At 46.1% G+C, this 13,684-nt stretch overlaps 1 protein-coding gene across 9 annotated transcripts in view; it reads left to right on the top strand.

Annotated features, from left to right (window-relative positions):
• Nucleotides 1-13,684, top strand: part of LOC134339494 (adhesion G protein-coupled receptor L1-like) — a 666,897-nt gene that overhangs the window by 181,993 nt on the left and 471,220 nt on the right. The window lies entirely within an intron of this gene.

Here is a 13,684-nt window from a genome sequence, read left to right on the forward strand (position 1 = left end):
AATGACCAATTATCCTACCTAACTGTATGGCTTTGGATGGTGGGAGGAAACCTGAGCACCCAGAGGAAACCCATGCGGTCACGGGGAGAACATACAAACTCCTTACAGGCAGTGGCAGGAATTGAACCCGGGTCACCTGTACTGTAAAAGTGTTGTGCTAACCGCTACGCTGCTGTGCTGCCACAAATTTAATCATTACGTAGCCCACAGAAAACTCTGGAGGAACTCAGCAAGTTAGGCAGCATATATGGAGGATTATGACTAGGCATCAAGCAATGGTGTTGCCTGTTTACAGCTGCCAGAGAGGGATGTTGGATCCGGTGCACTCCACCAAGGGCGATGTAGTGTGACGTCCAGGCTGAATTTGGTGCTGCCCCATCCCCCACGCATCCCTAGTGTTCGCTCGGCAGAAGACGAGCTCTGTTGTGGTCGTCTGCTGATTTCAGTGGTGTTGGATGGCTTAAATTCGGTCTCTTTTTCTGAGTGGCTGTATCTTTCTATCTTATACATGCTATGTGTACTTTATGCTGTGTGTGACTGTTGGTACTGTGTTTTGCCCCTTGACCCTGGAGTAACAGTGTCTCGGTTGGCTGTTTTCATGAATACTCATGTAAGGTTGAATCTCTGCCCAAAACATCAACTCTTCATTCCTCTCCATTGATACTGCCTGACTTACTGAGATCCTCCAGCATTTTGTTTGTGTGTTGCTCAAGACTTCCAGCACCTGCAGAATCTCTCGTGTTTTATTCATTATGTTTTTATCATGAGGTGCTGCAAGGAAGAAGATTGCTAAGCCATTTTAAAATGCAACCGTGTTACTGTCGTCCTGATGTCACCTGTGGGCCAGTCCACGTGAAGGCGGCAGATTCCCTTCTCCGAGGGTATTTTTTAACATTAAAGACAAAGTCAAGTTTATTGTCCAGGCACAATGAAAAACTTATTTCAGCACCACAGGCACATAGTGTTCATAAGAAAAACATAAATTATACAAGAAAGAATAGAATTAGGACAAAAAATCAATATCAATTGTAGCACAAACATGAGAAAATCTGCAGATGTTGGAAATCCAAAGCAACTCACACAAAATGCTGGAGGAACTCAGCAGGCCAGGGAGAATCTATGGAAAAGAGTAATCAGTCAATGTTTCGGGTCGAGACCCTTCCTCAGGACTGGAAAGGATGGGGAGAAGTCTGCGTAGGAAGGTGGGGGGGGAGGGGGGAAGAAATACAAGGTGGTAGGTGATAGGTGAAATCGGGAGAGGGTGAATTAAAGAGCTGGGAAGTTGATTGGTGAAAGAGATAAAGGGCACGAGAAGGGGGAATCTGATAGGAAAGGACAGAAGACCATGAAAGAAGGGGAAGGAAGAGGAACACCAGAGGGGTGGGGGGAGTGATAGGTAGGTAAAGTGACAAGGTGAGAGAGGGAAACAGGAAACAGGAATGGAAAAGAAGAGGGTGAGAACAATTACCGGAAGGTCGAGTAATCGGTCAATTGCAGCATTGCTAACCTGATGTATTGATTAGGGTGTCAATTGGTTCGAGAAAACCTACTTCCTTTCAGTAGTTCACTTCTTGAACCTGGTGACAGGGGTCTTCAGGCCTCTGTATCTCCTGTCCGATGCTAGCTGCAAGAAAATTGTAAGGCTTGGAGGGTGGAGATGTTGTCTTCTTCAGTCAGTGCCTCCTGTAGAAACTACCAGTGCTGGGTAGCAAATCGTCACTGACGTGGACTAGCATCAATCCGAGGTCTTGATTCCTAGTCCAATAACGTGCCTTCTGTGCTGCTGTTCCCTCACATGACATCACAACACTGGCTGTCTGTGCTATGGAAAAGAGTATGCAGTCAATGTAAACCTGTAAAAAAGGCTTGGCATTTTGGAACATTTCACAATCTTAGAATATCCCAAAGCACATTATATCCAATAAACTGGTGATTAAAGTATTGTCATTTTTGCAGTGTAAGTAATATGGCAATCAATTTGCATGTGATTATATAACAGCCCTCTGGATAATGGACGGATAATCATTTCTATCCAGGGCATCTTTAATAAGGGGTGACATGGTAGCATAGTGCAAAACTTTACAGTACACAGGCAACCTGTGTTCAATTCCCACCGCTACCTGTAAGGAATTTGTACGTTCTCCCCGTAATCGCGTGGAATTCCTCTGGGCACTCGGGCTTCCTCCCACATTCCAAAGGCATACAGGGTGGTAGGCTAGTTGCTCATTGTAAATAGTCTCATGATTAGGTTAAGTTTAAATCAGGGGTTGCTGGGTGGTGTGACCTTGAAGGGCTGGAAGATCCTATTCCGCGTTGTCTCAATATATAAAAAGTAAGGGTAAGTATTTGGCATTTTGAAAGTGCGTCTCCTAATAGAGAAGCAGGTGGACTATGAGGTTCACAAGGGGCCAGAGTTGAAGGAATACAAAGATTTTGGTGTTGAAGGAATGAATGAAGTTACTGAGATAGGGCAGCTTCTGTGAGACACTTTGCACCTTTCACCCTCACTGTGTTCAGGTGTTGAGTTAGCTTGGTTGGTAATGCCCCTGTCTGATATCAGATGGTTGCAGGTTAAAGTCCCTCTCCAGAGATCTCAACACACAGGCCTCCGGGAGTCCTGCCTTTTTGTGGCAGGCAGAGTGAAGTTGCTCAACAAATATGCTACACATTTCAATTCGACTTCCAATTCCTATTCTGACACATCTGTCACGATGAGGCAAAACTCAAGTTTAGATGCATCACCTCATAATTCTTCAGGGTAGCCACCAACCTGATGGCGTGAACATCAATATCTCCAACTTACAATAATTACTCCTCTTCCCCTCCCCACTCGGCTTCTCTTTTTGCATTCCCCTTTCTGGTAATCCTCTCACCTTTCTCTTGTCCTCATTTGTCTGTCACGTTCCTCTGGTTCCTTTGCTCCTCCCCTTTTTTCTCCATGGTCCACTGTCCTTTCCTATTAAATTGCCACTTCCACCTATCACCTCCCAGCTTCTCACTCCATTCTCCCTCCCCTGCTTTCCCCCTCACCTGGTCTCACCTATCACCTGCCAGCTCGGTCTCCTTCCCCTGACCCACCTTCTTATTCTAGCTTCTGCCCCCTCCTTTTCAATCCTGATGAAAGTTTCAGCTCAGACATCAACTGCTTCTACCCTTCCTGCTGCCTGAGTGCCTCCAGCGTTTTGTTTGTGTGTTGTTCAAGACTTCCAGGATCTGAAGAATCGCTTGTGTTATTGATTAGATCACTATTTCTATCTCATGTTAGGTCACCCACAACAACCTGTTTAAAGAGGAGGCAGGGAAAGAGGGGAATTGGTGAGTGGAGGGAAATGGTGCAGAAGATCCACTGATGTCTGGGGTAGAAAATCTGTCATCATATTAGAGGTTGACCTATAACCTCCAGGGACCTAGATCCAATCCTGACTTCTTGTGCTGACTACATAGAGTTTAATATTCTGCCTGTGAGCACCTGGGTGCTCTAGTTTTCTCCCACATCCCAAAGGTGTGCAGGTCTGTTGATTCATTGCCCTAGTGTATCTGTCAGTGGTAGAACCTGGAGTGTCTTGATGAGAAAATGGGAAGAATAAAGAATCTGGATTAATGTAGGATTAGTGCAGATGCATAGATGCCAGTTGCTGTGGCCTCAGTGAACTCAATGGCTGATTTCCCCTCCCAGCAGACTCACAGGGCCAAATGGCCTACTCCCACGTGTGTGAACTGTGGAAGGTGAAATATAAACCCTTCACCTGGTGATGTTATTTAAATGACAATTAAGTGACGTGAACATCAAGGATTGTCCCAAAGCAGGTCAATGGGAATGGGCAGTTTAAATGCTTTCAGCCCGGACGAGATGCGCTGGGGAGACTGCTTCTGTGCTGTACTTCTCTGTGACTCTATAACTATGATATGTGCAGTAGGTTTCAAGATCATAAACTATGAATCTGTTGGACAAGGATTAGCAGAGTCACAAGAACGCGTTCTCTCCTTTCTTGGTTTCGTGGCTACCTGGAGAAGAAGTATTTCAGAGCTGTATACTTTGATAATAAATGAACCTTTGAACCTTTGAATGAGTTAAGAATCAGAATCGGGTTTAAAATCACCGGCATATGTCGTGAAATTTGTAGCGAGGTAGAGTTCATGGGTTTGATGTCCATTCAGAAATCGGATGGCAGAGGGGAAGAAGCTGTTCCTGAATCACTGAGTGTGTATCTTCAGGCTCCTGTACCTCCTTCCTGATGGTAGCAATGAGAAGAGGGCATGGCCTGGGTGACGGGGGTCCTTAATGATGGACGCTGTCTTTTTGAAGCACCATTCCTTGAAGATGTCCTGGATACTATGGAGTTTAATGCCCATGATGGAGCTGACTAATTTTACAGCTTTCTGCAGCTTACTTCAATCCTATGCAGTAGCCCACCCCCCCCCCATACTAGACAGTGATGCAGCCAGTTCGAATGCTCTCCACAGTACGTCTGTAGAAATTTGCCAAACGTTTTTGGTGACAAGCCAAGTCTCCTCAACCTCCTAATGAAATATAGCCACTGTCTTGCCTTCCTTATAGATCTGCATCCATACGTTGGGTCCATGTTAGGGTCTCAGAGAAAAGCACTTTCATCAGAGAAAATCATGCATCACCAAGCTCATGGACAACTTAATCCCACCGAGCGCTCACTTCAGTGGTCTCCTGTATGATAGGGATGAACCCAATCTCCTAATCTACCTCACTGTGGTCCTTTCACCTTGCTGTTCACCTGCACTGCACCTCCTCTGTATCTGTAACACGATATTCTGCATTCTGATATTGATTTTCCCCTGTACTACCTAGTCGTAGTGATGTTTTGGAATTCTCTGTTTAATAGTAATGCAGAATAAGGTCTTTGACAGCATCTCGATACATGTGACAGTACTAAACCAGTTATCAGTCATGGACTTGGTAAAGGCATGAGAGAGTGGAAACTGAGCATGAAGGGGGAATGCAGGGAGGCACCACCTCTGGGTCACAGTCAAGGTAGGGAATGGTCTCTACCCCAGGAGTCAGCTGCAGGCTGGTGGAAGGGGGAGAGGACAATCTGTCAGGGTGGGACAGGTGGGCGGACATTGGAACCACATAGGAAGAGGCAGTATCCCTGGACCAGTGTCACGATGGTGCAGGAGAGCAGAATGCTACAGGAGTCAGTCAGGATGTGGTATGTGAGAGTCAGGAAGTGGAAGGTTCTGACAAAGGGCCTTCAACCTTTAAACATTAACTATGCTTCCCTCTCCATGTATGCTGCCTGACCTGCTGGGTGTTTCCTTTATTTTCTACACTTGCTTCCAAATTTCAGCATCTCAAGTGGGTGAGCACAGTCCTCAGGGGTCAGACAGTACAGGGAAGGGAGCAGCACAAGAGCAGGGTCCATAGGGTAGGATCAGAAGAGAAGAGGCAACAGTTAGGATCAAGGGCTGTACCCTGAGGTCACTACCAGGGTGGGATAGAAGTGGCAGCTGGCAACAGAGAGGAACCTAAACCATCATTTTAAATGAGGAAGGGAAAGCAACAGCATGGGAGTTCTCTTGATACAAAGGCACAACAAAAGCCCACTGTGGACATTACCTTCATGAATGACTGTAAAACAGGGAGCACCAGTGGGACTGAGTCTACAGTTAATGATGTGCAATTGATTCAGATCAGTTATGCAATTAGACAAATTAAATTTAATATGGAGATAAGCATGAAGTATGTGTTAGGAGCATTTTAGTCTTAACAATGAAGAAAATAGAATGAGACAGGAGTCACCAGGGATTGACAGCAGCTCATCAATTTCGACACAATGATGATTGCAGAGAAAGGATTTTAAACTAGGTCGACCAACGGCAACAGATAATGAAAATCAAAATCTGAATATGCTGGAAATCTGAAACAAAAACAGGAAATGCTGGAAGAACTCCGCAAGTTGGTCAGCATCTGCGGAAAGGAAAACTGTTGATGTTTTGGTCCTGCAACCCCTGGTCAAACACTGTTTCTCTTTCCACAGAGACTTTCTGACCTGCTGAGCTCTTCCAGCATTTTTTGATTATTACATTTGATTACTATTCAATTTAATACAGCATCAAGTCAACTGATCTTATGAAGATTTCATCCTAAAACACCGACAATTCCTTTCCTTCCACAGGTGCTGCCTGACCCATTGAGTTCTTCTAGCAGATTGTTTGTTGCATCTGCAGTCTCCATCAAATAATCTTCAGTAGGGATGTGCATAATTTACAGTGATGATGAACAGCAGGCTGTTTCAAAAATAACATTGGGGAGGATGCAGAGAACAGCATCATGATGGAATAAAATGAAATTCGTCAGTTCTTTACATAGAAAAACATAGAAACATAGAAAATAGGTGCAGGAGTAGGCCATGGCTGATCATCCAACTCAGTGGCTGATCAATTTACCTGGCCAAAGAGCAGAGACCGTGTTCCTTTAGCCTCCATAAAGTCTTCATTTTCAGAGGATCTGCTTTTTACCAAGGCAATGACCCGCTTTAGGATTTTCCTGTAATGGGGAGATGTTTTTCATTAGACGTATGTGCTCCCATTGGATATTGATCCAGTAATCCAAACCAGTGCTCTGGTTCCCATTCACTAAGTCCCTGCTGGAATCAAGTTCAGTCTCAACCTTTCTGCTTCGGAGGCAGGGAGATGGCGTGAATGTTAGTAATGTTACATTTTTTCTGCTCTACTCTTGAGAGCGGGTGGTGGAAGTTTGTATATTTAGTTTTGGAATCTAGACTAATCTACCGGTGGTTCATTGCCGGTAAGGCTAACATTTATTGCCTATCCCTGAATGTCGTTGAGAAGGTGGTAGTAAGCTGTCTTGAAATGCTGTAGTCTCTGATTCAAGCAATGTTTTCATTGTACCTGTGCACTTGTGCATATGATCATAAACCTGATTTGATCTTTTGGCAAAGATGCTCTCATACTGCCGTTGAGGAGAGGCAAGATTTAGAGACAGTGATGTTTAAGGAATGGTTAATTACCTCCAAATCAGGACAGTGTGTGTCTTGGTAGGGAATCTGCACATGGTGTTGGTCTGATGTGGCTGCTGTTCACATGGAACAGCATTTACTTTTGTTCAAAGGTTCAAGGGTTCAAAGGTTCATTTATTATCGAAGTAGCTAAGCAGCATACAACTCCGAGTTTCGTCTTCTCCAGATAGCCATGAAACAAAGAAAACCATGGAGGTCAAACCCAACCCCACCCCATGCACAGAAGGGTACGGCAACATGAGCATCTACCCCCCCCCCAAACTCCCCTCCCCTGCACAAAAAAGAACAAAACACACCAATGAGAAAGAATGGGAGAGAACATAATATTAAAACCAAAAGACTGAAAAGATCTACGGTCCATTGTCCTACCCATAAATGCTGAACCTCGGTAACATCCTCCGACAGCATTAAGAGAGAGAGGTGTTACTCAAACACAGAGGCCTAGCCTGCGGCAACAGGGAGCAATAGGCTGTCATGCAGAATCTTACTCCTGCAGCAGAGATCCATTCCAGCAGCGATCAAAAGCAGGCAGTCTGCGCTGGCCCTTGCTCATCTTCCGCATTTGCCTCGATGTTTCGATCTTCCTCAAAGCTTTAATTGGCAATTAATGGGTGCTTTAATCCATGAAACGGAGTCGAGAATCAACTCACACCCCATCTCTAAGTTTCTTCGCCTCGAGGCCATTCGAGTGATCCCTGAAATCTTCCTGGAGGCGGCAAAAAGATAGATCACTCAATCGATCTCCAGACTGTAACTTGCAGCATGCTCTAATAGTTCCAGAAACACATTTAAGATGAAAAGCAGATGTAAAAGAAGTGAAAGAAACAGTTTTGTGGACTATCTGGAAGGTGTTGATCGAGGAAGCACTGTATGCCAGCTGCCAGATGCTGCAGACCTAACATTAACAAGGCTGAAAATGGGAGAACGTGAGGTTGGTGGTCAACGGTCATTACATTTGGAAACAAATATTGAAAGAGGACCCTTTACCCAGGGAATGGGAAATGTTTGGAGCAAGAGCATAGGTTTTTACAACACAAAAAACCAAAGTCAGGAGTAGCCACTCAGTCCCTTAAACCCTTGCCCACCATTCAAGCTGATCATGATTGATGTACTTGAAGCTTCATCTCCTCTTCTGTATTAGTTTCCTGTAGCCCAGGGCTCCCCGACCTATCAACAATTGATCTGGGGGCTCTTTAAATGCCCGCAGTGACCCAGCCCTCCTCAACATTCTGAGGAAGAGAGTTCCAGAGATACACCAACTCTGTGAACAGAATTCATGGGATAATTTTCTAGGTGAGGTGGTTATACAGAGGGTTATGTGGTGGGAGATTCAATGTGCTCACTGACTTTTTCTTTGTCCTTGGCTATTCCTGTCTAATCTCCAGATTCAGCACATTTGCTCCTGGCAAGGACAAAGTACTGTATTCCAAAAGAAATGCCCCAGTCCTAGGAGGCATTGGAATGTGTTTGGTCAGTGCACCAAATAGTCGGCACTATCATCAATTTTTTTTTGAGGGGGGGGAGAGGTGCAGAGAAGAAGTTCGGAGAGGGTACAAAAATGCATCATCCCAAGTCCGTAACGCTCACAATGCAGCCACCTTACAAAGGAAGGTTAAAGGTTAACGGAGTGGCACAGTGGCACAGTGGATGGAGCCCTGGCTCACAGATCCAGAGACTCAAGTTCAATCCTAGCCTCTGATGCTGGGTATGTGGAGTTTGCACGTTCTCTCTTTGAAAGCATGGGCTTCTCCTGGGTGCTCGGTCTCCAGTCGTGTTTAAGTTGGGAGGTTACGTGGCCATTGTAAATTGACCCCAATCTGTAACTGAGTTGTAGGATTGATGGAAAGGTCAACAGAATCAATTCCGGAGAATATACTTGGGTGGAATGAGATTCAAAGGTTCAAAAGTTCATTTATTATCAAAGTATGTATGCTGTATACAACTCTGAGACTCGCCTTGTCCAGGTAGCCACGAAATGAAGAAAAACCATGGAAGTCATTGAAAAAGAAACATCAAACCCACAGCAACCCCCCCCTGCACAAAAAAGAACGGCAACTCAATCAATAACAGCCCCCAAGCCCCCCTGCCTGCACAAAACACAATAAGAACATTGCCCCACTAAGCCCCCCCTCCCCCACACTAAAAAACTAACAGAAGTCAACAAAAACATCAACCCCCCCAAAACCCTCCCCTTGCACAACTAAACGCGAAAGTATGCGTGAAATACAGAGTATAAAAACTATAAGACTGAAAAAGTCCATAAACATGATAGTAGTCCAATCCATAAACACAGAACCTCAGTAACATCATCCGACATCATGGAAAGAGAGAGACATCATTCGAACATAGAGGTCTATCCACCAGCCAAAGCAGGAGCTAGCATAGATTTGATGTGTTAAATCAGAAATTATTAACTGTAAAGAGTGTTGCTTATATGTTCACCTGCCTGAGTACCAGGTTAGCTCAGACCTAGAGCCCAACATGAGGGAGCTTGACTCATAGAGAAATCCAGTACAGAAACAGGCCTTTGGACCCATCAACTGAGTGCCGACCTTCAGCCATCCACTTACAATTAAACAGCACTGATCCCATCTCATCCTCTCCATGTTCCCCTCAACAGCCCGCCGATTCTATCACTCGTCCACACGATGGGGCGCAGTTTACAACGGTCATTTAACCCACCAATCTGGACAACATTGAGATGTGGGAGTGAAAAAAAAAAAGAAAAGGTTAGAGCAGTGGCAGGGAGAAAGGCAGTAGCTGGAGGAACTCAGTAGGTCAGGCAGCATCTACAGATGGGAATAAACAGTCGACGTGTTGGGCCAAGTCCCCTCATCAGGACTGTCTTAGCCCAAAATAATGACTGCTTCTGCTTATTCCCCTCCATAGATGCTGCTTGACTTGTTCAGTTCCACCAAGTATTTTGTAGACCTCCAACATCTTCAGAACCTAATGTGCCTCGTCATCTGAAGTACCAGCCTCAGAGTCTAGACTTCAGCTCCATCTATGCCCTGGTGCCATCTGACTGGTGATTGAGTGGAGAGGAAGCTCTCCAGAACACGTCCATTAGATGAGTGTGGTGATCCTTCAAATGGTAAAGGACAGCTTCCGTTACACAGCCACCTCGTTCCACAATGTCCACCTCACACAGGTCAATAAGTCAATGGCATCTCGATCTCCCAGGTCCTCTGGCAGCCACTCTGCCTGCTGCCTGTCTCCCGATGGACGGTAAGAAACCATTGCTGCATCCTGCTTGGTGCATCTAATCACAGGCTGCTGCATCTGCATATTGACCACGTTAACCATCACAGGTTCAGCAGAACCCAGGTCACACTGTCACTGCTTCCCCTGAGAAGGTGGCAATGTGCAAAAAGTATTGGAGAATTAAAGAGCAGCACTGACCTGCAAGCCAGCCCCACACAGCCACAATCCCACTCTATCACCAAGCACTTGTCTACATTCGATCACCTAAAAATTCAATGTTAGGACCATTAGTCCCAGGAGAACAATTGGACCATTTGGCCCATCAAGTCCACTCTGCCATTCCATCATGGCTGTTCTATTATCCCTCTCAACCACATTTTCCTGCCTTCTTCACCCTTACCTTTGACACCCTTACTAATCAAGAACGTATCAAACTCTGGTTTAAATCAATGACTTGTCTTCTACAGCCACATTAGGGCTCACTACCCTCTAGCTGAATAAACTCATCCTCAACTCTGTTCTAAATGAACGTCCCTCTATTCTGAGGCTGTGCCCTGTGGTCTTACACTCTCCCATGACTGGAAGCATCCTCTCCATGTCCAGTTTATCTGGGTCTTTCAATATTCAATAGGTTTCACTGAGGTTCCCCCCCCCCCACAATTATTGTAAACTCCAACAAGTGCAGGCCTAGAGCAATCAAAAGCTCCTCAAATTTTAACCCTTTCAAAAGTTCATTTCATATCCATGAATGTATATAGTATACAACTTGAAATTCATACTCTTCACAGACATCCACAAAACAAGAAATGCAAAAGAATGAACGATAGAACATTGAAGCCCCGAAGCCCCCCCCCCACTCCATCCTCCCCTACTTGTGAACCTCCTCTGGACCCTCTCCAGATTTTGAATTCTGAAAATTCATAAGAGGTGTCATGTTGGCATCCATAGTGTGTCATTGAACTTGAGCGATGAGAGGTTTGTGCTGAGATGATATGATTGGAACACTTGGGGCAGCCTCAGTGTTGAGGTACCTGTGGTGATGTGAAGTGTTTTAATGACAGACTCTTCTAACCTGAAGGTAAGACTGTGTTTCATTTGCAGTGTCGCCTATTTTGCTGTTACCTGTTTGAGGAGCTGAGGTGCCATGTTGTTGGCTGATTTCATTCCCGCTTTGCCATTGTCTGTGCCATTTAGTTCAGAGCTGGTCTCACTATAATTTAGGCTTTGCATTTAGCCTTCTGACATACTCACCCATGGAACTTGTCTAATGGGAATATGGAAAGAGTCTCTGAACACTTTGAAGATCTTGCTCATTGAATGGTGCTTGCAACAAACTCCTCCCTAGCTTCTTTCTCCCTGACCCACTAACCCAAATGCTGACCCTCTGACCCACAACCCGCTGAAGCTCACCCATCACCCCTGACCCACTGACCCATCACCCTGACCCTCTGACCCAACCCGATCATCATGATCCACTGATTCACATCCCATCGTCCTGATCCCTGATACACTGTGCTGGATCTCACCCCCACATCAAACTCTCTCAGTTACCCTCCAGCCCATTCCATATCACTGGTTCACTGGTGCATATCTCATCTCCCTCTTCAATGCACGCATCAGTGTGTTCTGTCTCCCTAATATGCTGCCACCCCTCCACTCCCATGTACTCTGTCCCTGATACCCATCGCCCCAGTGTGTGATGTCCTACACCACCTCGCGTATCACATCATGTTCCACAGGAGTGACGGTGAGACACCCTGTCTGTCACACTGCAGTACTGCATCCTCTTCAACCCCGATACAATTCAGCTGTGGAATTTGTCGAGCAGGAATTCTGAAGGAGTCTCCGAACACTTTAAAGGTCTCGCCCATTGAATAGTGCTTGCAGACCCAGCTCCAGAGTTACACGTTTGTTTGTGAAATATTGCAAAGTTCCCAAGTTGTAGCAATAAAACAGATGCTACGTGCAGTCCAGTGTACTTTGGACAGTAAGACAGAGCTCACACTGCTATTGGTTCAAGACCTGAGGTCACTCAATGAACTAAGCACAAGAGAGTCTTCAGATTCTGGGATCTTTCCCCTCCTTTCCGGTCCTGAAGAAGGGTCTCATCCCAAAACATCAACTGTTTATTCATTCCCATAAATACTGCCCGAACTGTTGAGTTCCTCCAGCATTTTGTGTGTGTGTGTGTGTGTGTGTTGTTTCAAGTCTTTCTGTTTCTTTGCAGACTCATTGAAACTGGCAGCTTTGCTAACTCAGCTAGGCAGGAAGTTTACACTCTGAGCCCTGTTATTTTATGCCTGAGAAATGCATTGAACCGTGTCTCTCCCCAGCCATCAAACATTGCCAACGGCCGCTGCACCCGTAGGGAATATCAGCTCCTCATCCTATTCACTGCACAGGTTCCTGTAGCAGAATGAGGGTAATGGAGTGAGGCTCAGTGGATCATGGGTAATGGGGTGCAGGTCACTGGGTCAGGGGTGACTGAGTGAGGGCCAGTGGGTCAGGAGTGATGGCGTGAGGGTTACTAGGTCAGGGATGATGGTAGCGAGGGTCAGTGGGTCAGGGGTGATGGGGTGTGTGTCAGTAAGTCAGAAGGTGGGGTGTGGGTCAATGGGTCAGGGGTGATAGGATAAGAGACAGTGCATCAGGAGTGTTGAGGTGAGTGTCACTGGGTCAGGGGTGGTAGGGTGAGGGACAGCGTGTCAAGCGTGATGGAGTGGGGGTCAATCGGTCAGGGGTGATGGGCTGAGGGTCACTGGGTCAGGGATGATGGTAGAGAGGGGTCAGGGGTGATGGGCTGAGGGTCACTGGATCAGGGATGATGGTATTGAGGTTTAGTGGGTCAGGGGTGATGGGCTGAGGGTCACTGGATCAGGGATGATGGTAGTGAGGGTCAGTGGGTCAGGGGTGATGGGCTGAGGGTCACTGGGTCATGGATGATGGTATTGAGGTTTAGTGGGTCAGGGGTGATGGGCTGAGGGTCACTGGGTCAGGGATGTTGGTAGGGAGGGGTCGGGGTGATGGGCTGAGGGTCAGTGGGTCGGGAGAAGAGGATTGTCCTCACTCCCCACCCTGTATTAACCATATTCAGTCTGTGGTGATGGAGAAACACAACAATCTTCAGCCAAGTAACACAAAAAATTCTGGAAGAACTCAGCAGGTCGGGCAACGTCTATGGAAGTGATAAACAGCTGACATTTTTGGCTGAGACCCTTCTTCGGATCTCTTTCAACAAAGTTTTACTTAGGTTCACCTCACTGATGGAAATGCAGAGTAAAAGCATACAGGGAATAGGCAACAGAGTCAAACAGTTCAAACATCAACCACTGCTGAGCCAGGAATGAAGCAGCAAACTTTGCCTGAGATTCTTTCTCCCTGATACACGTCCCATCACCCCTGACCCACTCACCCATAATCCTGACACACTGACACACGTCCCATCACCTCTGACCCACTCACCCATG

Source organism: Mobula hypostoma, chromosome 29, assembly GCF_963921235.1.
Source record: "Mobula hypostoma chromosome 29, sMobHyp1.1, whole genome shotgun sequence".
Taxonomy (NCBI): Eukaryota; Metazoa; Chordata; class Chondrichthyes; order Myliobatiformes; family Myliobatidae; genus Mobula; species Mobula hypostoma.